Below are 16,075 nucleotides of genomic sequence, written 5' to 3'. Positions count from 1 at the left end.
GATGAAGGGGGGGTTTGATTTACTTTTATAGCATTTTTTATATCGGATTTTTATGATTGGCAGCTGTCACACACTAAAAGACGCTTTTTATAGCAAAAAAGTTTTTGCATCTCCACATTTTGAGACCTATAATTTTTCCGTATTTTGGTCCACAGTCATGTGAGGTCTTGTTTTTTGTGGGACGAGTTGACGTTTTTATTGGTAACATATTCGGACACGTGACAGTTTTTGATCACTTTTTATTCCGATTTTTGTGAGGCAGAATGACCAAAAACCAGCTATTCATGAATTTCTTTTGGGGGAGGCGTTTATACCGTTCCACGTTTGGTAAAATTGATAAAGCAGTTTTATTCGTCGGGTCAGTACGATTACAGCGATATCTCATTTATATCATTTTTTTATGTTTTGGCGCTTTTATACGACAAAAGCTATTTTATAGAAAAAATTATTATTTTTGCATCGCTTTATTCTGAGGACTATAACTTTTTTATTTTTTTGGTTATGATGGTATATGGCAGCTCGTTTTTTGCGGGACAAGATGACGTTTTCAGCGGTACCATGGTTATTTATATCCGTCTTTTTGATCGCGTGTTATTTCACTTTTTGTTTGGCGGTATGATAATAAAGCGTTGTTTTTTGGCTCGTTTTTTTTTTTTTTTTTTTCTTACGGTGTTCACTGAATGGGTTTTTTTTTTAGATAAAGAAATGTGTTTATGGGAATAATATATTTTTTTTTCTTCTTTATTTAGGAATTTTTTTTTTTATTTTTTTTTTACACACGTGGACATTTTTTTAAAAAACTTTTTTACTTTGTCCCGGGGGGGACATCACAGATCGCCGATCTGATAGTTTGCATAGCACTCTATCAGATCGGCGATCTCACTCACGTCGCTGCAGGCTAACAGAGCTGCAGCTGCAGCCTGCTCCTGACCCAGAAGTCCTCCCTGCAGGACCCGGATGCAGCCCCGCGGCCATTTTGGATCTGGGGCCTGCAGGGACGCTCAGTACAAGGTGAGTACATTCCCTTGTACCGATCGTCTCAGGGAAGCACGCAGGGAGCCCCCTCCCTGCGCGATGCTTCCCTGTACCGCCGGTACACCGCGATCATGTTTGATCGCGGTGTGCCGGGGGTTAATGTGCTGGGGGCGGTCCGTGACCGCTCCTGGCACATAGTGCCGGATGTCAGCTGCGATAGGCAGCTGACACCCGGCCACGCTCCTCCCGTGAGCGCGGCCGATCGGCTATGATGTACTATCCCGTCACAGGGAATTAAGTCCCAGGTCACCTTGACGGGATAGTATGTCATATGGGATTAAGGGGTTAAAGAGGTTTTTCCCCCTTAGCAGCAATCCAACCTATAGCTCAATGACTTCTGTACACCTCATACATACGGCTCTGCTCTGTACACACATGGCTCTGCTTCGTACACCTCGCACACACGCAGCTCCGCTCCATACACCTCATACACACGCGGCTCTGCTTCGTACACCTCGAACACTTGCGGCTTCGCTCTGTACACTCGTGGCTCTGCTATATCCACAATGTACTCAACTTAATGCTTGTGAGATTTTAATCGTAGTAGCCAAAAACGTTTCGGTCCTATATCTGGACCTTCAACAGTTACTACAAATGTGAACATAAAGAAAAATGCTATTTACAAATATATACACACAAATAAAAGAAAACATAATGTGCAAAGAAAATATGTACATAGTTCAGAGAACCACAAAGTTATACAATGCAAAATAGAGGCCAGTGTCAACGTATTGTTTTATGTATAATGTAGGCAAACGGAGACGTTATATAGATGATGTCTTCTGCATCTGGGGGGGCTCGTTGGAGTCCCTTGCCTCTTTGAATGGCTTAATGCATCATGGCAGTGGCGTAGGAAGGGGGGTGCGGGGGGGGCGGGCCGCCCCGGGCGGCACAGTGCGGGGGGGCGGCACAATGCGGCGGTGAGTCAGTGGCGTATCTGGGGGGGAGCAGCCGGCAGGGGGGCGCAGTCGGGCCGCCTAAAGCGGCGGTCCGCAGTGTCTCCCCCGGCGGCTGCATTCTGTCACCCCCCGCACTGGGAGTCAGCTGTTCTCTGTGCCGACTGTCAAGCTGACAGCCGGCACAGAGAAGCTGCGGCGCGCCGGCTCCCAGTGTTCAATTGTACTCATATCTGAGATGCGAGTACAATTGAAGCTCTGACTGCCGGGTCAGAGCGACGCCAGCAGCGTGATCAGGTCATGTGATCACGCTGCTGACGTCACTCACCTGCGCGGCAGAGCAGGAGCTGCAGATCGACCAGGAGATACAGAGCGGTGGAAAGTGCTCCAGTGGAGCTGAAGACACCGAAGGTGCAGGGGGGGATTTACTGTAAGTGGGAATGGGGGGGCATACATTGTGGGGGGGGGGGGATTTACTGTGAGTGGATGGGGGGCATATATTGTGGGGGGGGGATTTACTGTGAGTGGATGGGGGGCATATATTGTGGGGGGGGATTTACTGTGAGTGGATGGGGGGCATATATTGTGGGGGGGGGATTTACTGTGAGTGGATGGGGGGCATATATTGTGGGGGGGGGATTTACTGTGAGTGGGGATGGGGGCATATATTGTGGGGGGGATTTACTGTGAGTGGGGATGGGGGCATATATTGTGGGGGGGATTTACTGTGAGTGGGGATGGGGGCATATATTGTGGGGAGGATTTACTGTGAGTGGGGATGGGGGGCATATATTGTGGGGGGGATTTACTGTGAGGGGATGGGGGGCATATATTGTGGGGGGGATTTACTGTGAGTGGGGATGGGGGCATATATTGTGGGGGGGATTTAATGTGAGTGGGGATGGGGGGATATATTGTGGGGGGGATTTACTGTGACTGGGGGGGATTTAATGTGAGTGGGGATAGTGGGATATATTATTGGATTGGGGATTTACTGTGAGTGGAGATGGGGGGGATTTATTGTGGGGGGAGATTAAATGTGAGTGGAGATGGGGGATTGAATGTGTGTGGGGGGAGATTTGTCATGGGAATGGGGGGATTTAATGTGTGGGGGAGATCTGAGGACACAAAATGAAGAGCAAAGGGGGAGATGGGGGCATATATGAGGAAACAGTATGGGGGATGGGTGCAGACAGCTTGGGGTAAAACGGGGGAATGTATGCAGACACAGTATGAGTAGCGATGTGAAAAACGTATGTGGACAGAGTACGGGGAGTGAGGGTGTTGGGATGTGTGCATGCGTAGCATGGGAGACAGTGTAAGGGCACAGCCAGGAGGGGACAGTATACCAAGGAGGGGGAGTGTGATGAGAGAGTACAGTATAAATACTGGGCCCTATAGGGGGGACACAGTGTGAGAGGACAGTGTGAAGAGGGGGCCGGTATAGAAAGGAGAGGTCAGTGTGAAGAGCATGTACCATAAGAGGGACAGTGTGGGGGTCATATTTTGTGCAGACAATATAGTGAGGGGCAATTGTTCATTCAGGAGCATTATAATGACACTTGTATCTTTAAGGGCGTCATGTGGAGATTTTCTGCAAAAGAACAGAGAAGATGGAAGTCTGCAGAGACGGCTGTGGATGACAAAATTCATCATGGGGTCTGGATAAGATGAAGAAAAGGAGAACGACTCCAGAGACGACGCCATCTATCAGGTACCTGGATGTAAATGTTATTTGTGATACTGACTAACTCTCATGTTTTTATTTATGTTAGGAGCATTAAAGGGGATGTCCAGGTTTGTGATGAGTCTGCAGTCATTCTTTGTGACTGCAGACTTCTGAGTTCTCACAGTGCGCCCTGCACACTGTCAGGATTCTCTGGTGCTGGCGATTTACATACATGCGGTCACGTGCTGACTAGACACGTGTGGCCTCACTCTATGAAAATGAACTGAGCGAGGCCAGGCACGTCTAGTCGGAATGTGGTCAGAAGTATACAAATCGCATGCTTGTGCTGACATGACTGTCCACCGGCCAGGGAGAATCCTAAAAGTGTGCAGTGCATTAGTTGTGAGAATTCAGAAGCTGCGATGTCAGGATTCAGCTCTGCAGGTTCCAGTCGTCGACACATGGACACGTCACTCATATGCGATTTTCATACTCATGGTCCTGTAACAACGAGCTTCTCTTCTGCTTCTCTCAGTTTTTCACTGAACATTGGGAGCTTAAGGGCGAGGAGCTCGTCGGTACATGACTAAGTGTGAAAATCGCATACGTTCTGGGGGGGGGGGGCGCCAAACTCGGGAACAGCCCCGGGCGGCAAAAGCTCTAGCTACGCCCCTGCATCATGGCCAGGTATCTCTTCTACAATGTTGCATGATCCACATAGGATCAGTTTCTTAGACACCATGGTCATACTGAATCTGGATGGTTCACTCTCCACTGACCTGTACACGAAGAACACAGACCGCAATAGTCTACTATACAACACAAGCCTCCACCCCCCCTCTACTAAACGATCCATACCAAAATCCCAGTTCCACCGGGTTTCCAACATCGTCTCAGACATAGACCTCCGCTCTCAAAGGCTGAAAGAGATGACCTCTAAATTCTTAGACCGTGGTTATCCGACGGAGGTTCTCAACAATGCTAGTAGACCTTCTACGCCCAGACCCAACAGACCCTCGGCCCGTGTTCCGTTCATACACTCTTTCCATCCGTTTGCCTATATTATAACATTATACATAAAACAATACGTCGACACTGGCCTCTATTAGCCAGGGCACATCCGGATATCCCGGAATTCCAAGAACCCTTTTGCCCTGTTTTAGACGGGTCCCCAACCTGAAAGACTCGCTGGTAAAAGCGGACATTGGTACAAACAAATCGACACCTCGCCAATGATTTCTCCAAAATCCCAAAACAGGGACCTTTCCTTGCCTCCATTGTTCCCAGTGTAATAATGTCCTTAAGGGTACATCCTTCCATCATCCCCACTTGGGTAAGACTTTCAAGATTCCTGACTTCTTCACCTGTGAAACCTCCTGGGTCGTATACCTCATAAAATGCCCCTGTGGCCTGATGTACGTGGGGGAAACCACACAGCCCATCCGCGATAGAATTTCTAAGCACAAATCCACCATACGGTGACTCTTGCCAATCCCTCTACATTTTATAACTCAGGACCACAATCTCACCCAGCTTAAATTTCAGGTGATCGAACACATACCAGCACCCAGACGTGGGGGTAATAGGATTGCCATATTAAAACGTCGCGAGGCCTTCTGGATACACACCTTGGAAACCCTCCATCCCAGAGGCCTCAACAGAGACTATGATCTGGCATCCTTCATATAACCCAGCCCGGTCTCTGGACACTGAATTAGTGACCTCTCATGTGGCCCCCTGCTCTCGATTACAGAAGCTTAGACAATATGACATGGGTCCTGGGTATTGTGGGGTGATTTCCTCTTTATTCCATTTACTAATACCTCCGTGTTATGCTATGTGATGTCCTATTATAAGCCTCAATATGACGGGTGTTCCTGTATTCTCTGCTATATTAATCAGTTTCCGGTTGTACCAGCTTGTCCAATATATTTTCCCTATGGTTATGTATGTATTTATTTGCTGTTCAAGCCCCATTTCTAATTGCCTCCCTTTTCTTCCATAGAGCCGATTGTACTGATGTTATTGGGGTCTTCATATGTTCGCCACCACCCCTCCCTCCGGGGCTAGCACCTTTGGATCTCTTCATCTCCACGCGCTGTACTATAGATTCACCATCTGACAGCCGTACTGCTGTGAAAATCTCCACAGCTCTGGGAAGTCACTAGCACCTCCCTCCGCCAGGAACCTCTCAGCACATACCATCCCCCTACACTGTGACACGCAGACTGCAGCACAGCTGACACGCACAGCCTTCTTACTTCCGGCCACCTCATCTCTGGCTTCTCTGTGCGCGCCTTGGTTGCCAAGCGACGGAGTCCCGGCACCGCCCCCAGTTCATTTAAGGCGCGCACTTTCACTACACACCAGACAAGCGGGGATTCCGTGTCTGGACACAAGCACAGCACCTATCAGCGTGAATAAGGTAATACCATAGTCCCTGGCATGTCTCCACTTATAGTATGCCACTGGCGGCATCTTCAGCGCATGTATACCTAATGGTATACTATAGTTATGTTTATCTTCCTTCATCCACAGTCCATTCTGTGTGCCTAAACCTATCTGCGCCAATACCAGGTATGCTACTTCTCCCCCTCCCCTCTCCACAATACGTTCACACGTACCTATGCCATTGTAATCTCCTCTATATTACTACAGACGCAGACCACGCCGTCCCTTATATGGCACTACAGACGCAGACCACGCTGTGCCTTATATGACACTACAGACGCAGACCATGCTGTGCCTTATATGACACTACAGACGCAGACCATGCCGTGCCTTATATGACACTACAGGCGCAGACCATGCCGTGCCTTATATGACACTACAGACGCAGACCATGCCGTGCCTTATATGACACTACAGACGCAGACCATGCTGTGCCTTATATGACACTACAGACGCAGACCATGCTGTGCCTTATATGACACTACAGGCGCAGACCGTGCCGTGCCTTATATGACACTACAGACGCAGACCGTGCCGTGCCTTATATGACACTACAGACGCAGACCATGCCGTGCCTTATATGACACTACAGGCGCAGACCATGCTGTGCCTTATATGACACTACAGACGCAGACCATGCTGTGCCTTATATGACACTACAGACGCAGACCATGCCGTGCCTTATATGACACTACAGACGCAGACCATGCCGTGCCTTATATGACACTACAGACGCTGACCATGCCGTGCCTTATGACACTACAGACGCAGACCATGCCGTGCCTTATATGACACTACAGACGCAGACCACGCTGTGCCTTATATGACACTACAGACGCAGACCACGCTGTGCCTTATATGACACTACAGACGCAGACCACGCTGTGCCTTATATGACACTACAGACGCAGACCATGCTGTGCCTTATATGACACTACAGGCGCAGACCACGCCGTCCCTTATATGACACTACAGACGCAGACCATGCCGTCCCTTATATGACACTACAGACGCAGACCATGCCGTGCCTTATATGACACTACAGGCGCAGACCATGCTGTGCCTTATATGACACTACAGACGCAGACCATGCTGTGCCTTATATGACACTACAGGCGCAGACCACGCTGTGCCTTATATGACACTACAGACGCAGACCACGCCGTCCCTTATATGACACTACAGACGCAGACCATGCCGTGCCTTATATGACACTACAGACGCAGACCATGCCGTGCCTTATATGACACTACAGACGCAGACCATGCTGTGCCTTATATGACACTACAGGCGCAGACCATGCTGTGCCTTATATGACACTACAGACGCAGACCATGCTGTGCCTTATATGACACTACAGACGCAGACCATGCTGTGCCTTATATGACACTACAGGCGCAGACCATGCCGTGCCTTATATGACACTACAGACGCAGACCATGCTGTGCCTTATATGACACTACAGACGCAGACCATGCCGTGCCTTATATGACACTACAGACGCAGACCATGCCGTGCCTTATATGACACTACAGACGCTGACCATGCCGTGCCTTATGACACTACAGACGCAGACCATGCCGTGCCTTATATGACACTACAGACGCAGACCACGCTGTGCCTTATATGACACTACAGACGCAGACCACGCTGTGCCTTATATGACACTACAGACGCAGACCACGCTGTGCCTTATATGACACTACAGACGCAGACCATGCTGTGCCTTATATGACACTACAGGCGCAGACCACGCCGTCCCTTATATGACACTACAGACGCAGACCATGCCGTCCCTTATATGACACTACAGACGCAGACCATGCCGTGCCTTATATGACACTACAGGCGCAGACCATGCTGTGCCTTATATGACACTACAGACGCAGACCATGCTGTGCCTTATATGACACTACAGGCGCAGACCACGCTGTGCCTTATATGACACTACAGGCGCAGACCACGCCGTCCCTTATATGACACTACAGACGCAGACCATGCCGTGCCTTATATGACACTACAGACGCAGACCATGCCGTGCCTTATATGACACTACAGACGCAGACCATGCCGTGCCTTATATGACACTACAGACGCAGACCATGCTGTGCCTTATATGACACTACAGGCGCAGACCATGCTGTGCCTTATATGACACTACAGACGCAGACCATGCTGTGCCTTATATGACACTACAGACGCAGACCATGCTGTGCCTTATATGACACTACAGACGCAGACCATGCCGTGCCTTATATGACACTACAGACGCAGACCATGCCGTGCCTTATATGACACTACAGACGCTGACCATGCCGTGCCTTATGACACTACAGACGCAGACCATGCCGTGCCTTATATGACACTACAGACGCAGACCACGCTGTGCCTTATATGACACTACAGACGCAGACCACGCTGTGCCTTATATGACACTACAGACGCAGACCACGCTGTGCCTTATATGACACTACAGACGCAGACCATGCTGTGCCTTATATGACACTACAGGCGCAGACCACGCCGTCCCTTATATGACACTACAGACGCAGACCATGCCGTCCCTTATATGACACTACAGACGCAGACCATGCCGTGCCTTATATGACACTACAGGCGCAGACCATGCTGTGCCTTATATGACACTACAGACGCAGACCATGCTGTGCCTTATATGACACTACAGGCGCAGACCACGCTGTGCCTTATATGACACTACAGACGCAGACCACGCCGTCCCTTATATGACACTACAGACGCAGACCATGCCGTGCCTTATATGACACTACAGACGCAGACCATGCCGTGCCTTATATGACACTACAGACGCAGACCATGCTGTGCCTTATATGACACTACAGGCGCAGACCATGCTGTGCCTTATATGACACTACAGACGCAGACCATGCTGTGCCTTATATGACACTACAGACGCAGACCATGCTGTGCCTTATATGACACTACAGGCGCAGACCATGCCGTGCCTTATATGACACTACAGACGCAGACCATGCTGTGCCTTATATGACACTACAGACGCAGACCATGCCGTGCCTTATATGACACTACAGACGCAGACCATGCCGTGCCTTATATGACACTACAGGCGCAGACCATGCTGTGCCTTATATGACACTACAGACGCAGACCATGCCGTGCCTTATGACACTACAGATGCAGACCATGCTGTGTCTTATATGACACTACAGACGCAGACCATGCCGTGCCTTATATGACACTACAGACGCAGACCATGCTGTGCCTTATGACACTACAGACGCAGACCATGCTGTGCCTTATATGACACTACAGACGCAGACCATGCTGTGCCTTATATGACACTACAGACGCAGACCATGCTGTGCCTTATATGACACTACAGACGCAGACCATGCTGTGCCTTATATGACACTACAGACGCAGACCACGCTGTGCCTTATATGACACTACAGACGCAGACCACGCTGTGCCTTATATGACACTACAGACGCAGACCATGCTGTGCCTTATATGACACTACAGACGCAGACCACGCTGTGCCTTATATGACACTACAGACGCAGACCATGCCGTGCCTTATATGACACTACAGGCGCAGACCATGCTGTGCCTTATATGACACTACAGACGCAGACCATGCTGTGCCTTATATGACACTACAGACGCAGACCATGCCGTGCCTTATATGACACTACAGACGCAGACCATGCCGTGCCTTATATGACACTACAGACGCTGACCATGCCGTGCCTTATGACACTACAGACGCAGACCATGCCGTGCCTTATATGACACTACAGACGCAGACCACGCTGTGCCTTATATGACACTACAGACGCAGACCACGCTGTGCCTTATATGACACTACAGACGCAGACCACGCTGTGCCTTATATGACACTACAGACGCAGACCATGCTGTGCCTTATATGACACTACAGGCGCAGACCACGCCGTCCCTTATATGACACTACAGACGCAGACCATGCCGTCCCTTATATGACACTACAGACGCAGACCATGCCGTGCCTTATATGACACTACAGGCGCAGACCATGCTGTGCCTTATATGACACTACAGACGCAGACCATGCTGTGCCTTATATGACACTACAGGCGCAGACCACGCTGTGCCTTATATGACACTACAGACGCAGACCACGCCGTCCCTTATATGACACTACAGACGCAGACCATGCCGTGCCTTATATGACACTACAGACGCAGACCATGCCGTGCCTTATATGACACTACAGACGCAGACCATGCTGTGCCTTATATGACACTACAGGCGCAGACCATGCTGTGCCTTATATGACACTACAGACGCAGACCATGCTGTGCCTTATATGACACTACAGACGCAGACCATGCTGTGCCTTATATGACACTACAGGCGCAGACCATGCCGTGCCTTATATGACACTACAGACGCAGACCATGCTGTGCCTTATATGACACTACAGACGCAGACCATGCTGTGCCTTATATGACACTACAGACGCAGACCATGCCGTGCCTTATATGACACTACAGACGCAGACCATGCCGTGCCTTATATGACACTACAGACGCAGACCATGCCGTGCCTTATATGACACTACAGGCGCAGACCATGCTGTGCCTTATATGACACTACAGACGCAGACCATGCCGTGCCTTATATGACACTACAGATGCAGACCATGCTGTGTCTTATATGACACTACAGACGCAGACCATGCCGTGCCTTATATGACACTACAGACGCAGACCATGCTGTGCCTTATATGACACTACAGACGCAGACCATGCTGTGCCTTATATGACACTACAGACGCAGACCATGCCGTGCCTTATATGACACTACAGACGCAGACCATGCTGTGCCTTATATGACACTACAGACGCAGACCATGCCGTGCCTTATATGACACTACAGTCATTTACTCTTTTCATCATAGTACGGTATGTTCCACCCTCATTCTCTTTATCTCACGCCCCTATGCTAGATATCCGGCGGTCTCACTCAGCCTGACACTCGCTTGTCTATCCCAGTTTTTTATCTAGATGATCTAAATACCTCTTGTCATGGATGTGACATTTTGCATTGTATAACTTTGTGGTTCTCTGAACTATGTACATATTTTCTTTGCACATTATGTTTTCTTTTATTTGTGTGTATATATTTGTAAATAGCATTTTTCTTTATGTTCACATTTGTAGTAACTGATGAAGGTCCAGATATAGGACCGAAACGTTTTTGGCTACTACGATTAAAATCTCACAAGCATTAAGTTGAGTGCCAGGTTCTTTCTTCTAATATTACATGGTGTGGGAACCTACCTGGGCACCATAAGTAGTAGTGCACACGGTTTTATCTTTGATATCCACACTGTAAACCCCTCCTGACCCCAAACATCCAACACCATAGCAACCAGCACAGCAGAGTCCTGCATACACTGAGGCCCCTGATCATGTGACCCCTGACTCCTCCCCTCCTGTGACCTCATCACAGGTCCTGTGCGCACAGAACAGCCATATATGTGGAGTGCGGCTCTGCGGGTGGAGGTCGGTGCTGGAGGCTCCATTATTCTCTATGTGGAGTGCGGCTCTGCGGGTGGAGGTCGGTGCTGGAGGCTCCATTATTCTCTATGTGGAGTGCGGCTCTGCGGGTGGAGGTCGGTGCTGGAGGCTCCATTATTCTCTATGTGGAGTGCGGCTCTGCGGGTGGAGGTCAGTGCTGTAGGCCCCATTATTCTGCAGGTGGAGGTCGGTGCCGGAAGCTCCATTATTCTCTATGTGGAGTGCGGCTCTGCGGGTGGAGGGATGTGGAGATTCCCCATTACTGGGGGCATCTAGTGGGTTTGGATCAGGGAGAACCTTCTGAGTGGCCCCATAACCTGTAACCCTGATTACACTATGGTGGCGCCCCCCCTTCACTCGGGTGACACCTGTAGACTTGTATGGGGGCAAGTGAGCTGAGCCTCGCTACCAATCCCAGATTTTCACTGCCCCAGAGAGTAACACGGGGCCGAGTGCTGTGTGAGATGTTATCACATACCCCTCGGCCGTGTTATACAGTAATAATAATAATCTTTATTTTTATATAGTGCTAACATATTCCGCAGCGCTTTGCAGTTTGTACACATTATCATCGCTGTCCCCGATGGGGCTCACAATCTAAATTCCCTATCAGTATGTCTTTGGAATGTGGGAGGAAACCGGAGTACCCGGAGGAAACCCACGCAAACACGGAGAGAACATACAAACTCTTTGCAGATGTTGTCCAAGGTGGGATTAGAACCCAGGACTCCAGCGCTGCAAGGCTGCTGTGCTAACCACTGCACCACCGTGCTGCCCGTAATGTGACTCCGGCCTTACGATACACTTTATTGATCCCGGTGGAAATTACGGTATTACAGCAGCAATACAAACAGCAGTACATAAAATATTAGGACACGTAACTTGCACAAGTATACCAACATTACATTCTTACACCTTAGTAGGATTAGACGGCTGCTGAATGTGCTCTTCTGCTTCAAGAACAGCTCGTATAGTGGGTGTGTGTTATTGATCATTATAGCCCTACACTTCTTCTGAATCCTATCCTCCAATACCTCCTCAAGAGTCCAGATGGAGGCCAACTCTTGCCTTCTTGATAAGTTTCTTGAGCTTATTTGCATCAGTTACTCGCACACTACTGCCCCAGCAAATGATAGCAAAAAAGATGGCGCTTGCTAGTGATGAGCGAATATACTCATTGCTCGGGTTTTCCCAAGCACGCTTGGGTGGTCTCCGAGTATTTGTGACTGCTCGGAGATTTAGTTTTTGTCGAAGTAGCTGCATGATTTACAGCTGTTAGCCAGCCTGAGTACATGTGAGGGTTGCCTGGTTCTTAGGGAATCCCCACATTTAATCAAGCTGTAAATCATTCACCTGTGGCAAAGAAAACTAAAGGTACCTTCACACTCAGCAACTTTACAACGAGACCGACAACGATCCATGACGTTGCAGCGTCCTGGTTAGCGATCTCGTTGTGTTTGACACGCGGCGGCGATCTGGATTCCGCTGTGATATCGCTGGTCGGAGCTAGAAGTCCAGACCTTTATTTGGTCGTCAGGTCGGCGTGTATCGTCATGTTTGACAGCAAAAGCAATGATGCCAGCAATGTTTTACATGGAGCTAAAGACCTGTGAGAACGATAAGTGAGTCACCGTTACGTCACAGGATCGCTCCTGCATCGTTGTGGAGCTGCTGTATTTGACGTCTCTACATCGACCTAAACAGCGACGCTCCAGCGATCGGCTCGTTGTCTATATCGCTGCAGCATCGCTAAGTGTGACGGTACCTTAAGTCTCCGAGCACTAACAAATACTCGGAGATCACCCGAGCAACGAGTATATTCGCTCCTCACTAGCGCTTGCCACAACGGACTGGTAGAACATTTCCAGCATTTTACTGCACACATTGAACGACCCAAGCTTCCGAAGAAAGTACAGTCTGCTCATTCCCTTCTTGTAAACCTTTTCTGTATGACACCTCCAATCAAGTTTACCATCAAGGTGATCTCCCAAATATACGTAGCTCTCCTCCATCTCCACCTCCTGGCAAGCAATAGTGATCGGTAAGTAATCCTCCTTTTTCCTTCTGTAACTCACCACCAACTCCTTGGTTGTCTTTACATTTAGTTCTAGACAGTTAGTCTGGCACCAATTCACAAAGTCAGAAACCATCCGTCTATATTCCTCCCCCCCCGGCCCCCACAATGCCCCCTACAATCACTGAGTCATCTGAGAATTTTAGGAGGTAACAAAAATCTGATTTATACTGACAGTCAGCTGTATACAATGTGAAGAGGAAGGGCGACAGCACTGTACCCTGAGGCGCTCCAACACTGCTCCGTACACTGCCAGATACCACCTCCCCCATCCTAACAAACTGCGGCCTGTCCATCAGTTAGGGTACTGTCACACAGTGCAATTTTGATCGCTACGACGGCACGATCCGTGACGTCTCAGCGTCGTATGATTATCGCTCCAGCGTCGTAGACTGCGGTCACACTTTGCAATCACGGCGCTGGAGCGATGCCGAAGTCCCCGGGTAACCAGGGTAAACATCGGGTTACTAAGCGCAGGGCCGCGCTTAGTAACCCGACGTTTACCCTGGTTACCAGCGTAAACGTAAAAAAAACAAACAGTACATACTTACATTCCGGTGTCTGTTCCCCGGCGTTCTGCTTCTCTCCACTGTGTAAGCACCATAGCCGGAAAGCACAGCGGTGACGTCACCGCTGTGCTCGCTTTCCGGCTTGCCGGCGCTCACAGTGCAGAGAAGCTGAGACGCCGGAGGACAGACACCGGAATGTGAGTATGTACTGTTTGTTTATTTTACGTTTACGCTGGTAACCAGGGTAAACATCGGGTTACTAAGTGCGGCCCTGCGCTTAGTTACCCGATGTTTACCCTGGTTACAAGCGAACACATCGCTGGATCGCTGTCACACACAACGATCCAGCGATGTCAGCGGGTGATCAAGCGACGAAAGAAAGTTCCAAACGATCTGCTACGACGTACAATTCTCAGCAGGGTCCCTGATCGCTGCTGCGTGTCAGACACTGCGATATCGTAACGATATCGCTAGAACGTCACGAATCGTACCGTCGTAGCGATCAAAATGGCACTGTGTGACAGTACCCTTAGTCTTTTATCCAGTTCACCAACCCCTCATCTACCGCCATATCAGTCAGCTTATTACGTAGTAAGGGAGGCTGTAAGGTATTGAAAGCACTTGAGAAGTCAAAGAACATGGCGTGCACTGCAGTTCCATCATTGTCCAAGAATGAATGTACTGAGTGGATGTAGGAGAACCTCAGCAGATGACTGCGCTGTTACTGAAAATAATCTCTACACAGAGACCAGCACTGATATTACCGCCATATGGTGACATATAGTGATAGATCTCAGCCCTGCAGAACATACTGTATAGGAGATTACAGCACAGTTACAGATGGTGACTTATAGCTGACGTCTTTTCCATCTGGCCCAGACCGACATGACAACTTCTCCAGCCAGAACTCCTCTGCAGAGATTACACCAGACATATCTGACTTCTCACATTTCCAGCCTCGTCCCCATCTATTCCCAACCTGAAGAGCCTCCTAATCCTGCCAATACCCCAGTACTGAGCTGCTGCTGCCGTATGTGTCCCTATTACTGTGCCTACTATGTGGTACTGTGTGCCCTCTAGATCAGGCCTGGACAAAGTCCGAGACAGCCGTGGGCTGTAAATCTGAGTTTCACGGGCCGCACGGTGCCTGCCCACTCGCTGTCTCCATGTGCGGCTCTGTGCTGCACCCACCGCTGATTGCATTGGTAGAGAGGCCTCCGGCCACTTCCTCCACCAATCAGCGTGTGAGCGGAGGCAGGGAGAGAAGCAGAGCACCAGGGAACGGGGCCGAGGTGAGTATGTGGTGGTTTGTTTTTTTTCTCATGTGTATGGGCTGTTTGGGTGGGCATGGGTAGGCTATGGGGGTGTGACATGTGTTGTGAATTCTGTTCTTGGGCTCCCTCCGGTGGTTATAAGTGGTAGCGCTGCTGTCTGTCCTTCACAGCAGTTGTCGGGTGTATCCACTCTGGACTGGGCTATTTAGTCTGGCTTCGCCCTTTAGTGAGTGCCAGTTGTCCATTGTTTCTGGAGGATTCACATCCCTTCATGGTTTCTCCTGCTTCCTGGTCTTTTCACCAAGATAAGTCCTGCTTGTTTTGCAGCCCACATTTTGTGGGTCTCATTGTTCAGTGCATTTCATGTTTTTTCTTGTCCAGCTTAATCTGTGTAAGGATTTATGCAGTCAAGCTGGAATCTCTGGAGAGGCAGATATACCCTCCATGTCTTTAGTTAGATGTGGAGTTTTAGTATTTTCTGTGGTGGATATTTCATAGTATTTTAATACTGACCGCATAGTTCTCTGTCCTATCTTTCCTATTTAGCTAGATTGGCCTCCTTTGCTAAATCCTATTTTCAGCCTGTGTATGTTTTCTCCTCTC

The 16,075-nt window shown here is 49.3% G+C and overlaps 1 protein-coding gene across 1 annotated transcript in view; it reads left to right on the top strand.

Moving 5' to 3' along the window:
* The window catches only part of LOC143766490 (uncharacterized), a 491,244-nt gene that overhangs the window by 284,135 nt on the left and 191,034 nt on the right, over window positions 1–16,075 (top strand). The window contains exon 1 of the mRNA XM_077254207.1: window positions 5,926–6,025. The gene's annotated coding sequence lies outside the window, so the exon portion shown is untranslated. Of the gene's footprint in view, window positions 6,026–16,075 lie in introns of the transcript that reaches the window.

This window comes from Ranitomeya variabilis, chromosome 4 (assembly GCF_051348905.1).
Source record: "Ranitomeya variabilis isolate aRanVar5 chromosome 4, aRanVar5.hap1, whole genome shotgun sequence".
Taxonomy (NCBI): Eukaryota; Metazoa; Chordata; class Amphibia; order Anura; family Dendrobatidae; genus Ranitomeya; species Ranitomeya variabilis.
The sequence above is the reverse complement of the archived record's forward strand: the minus strand, read 5'-3'. Positions and strand labels throughout refer to the sequence as shown.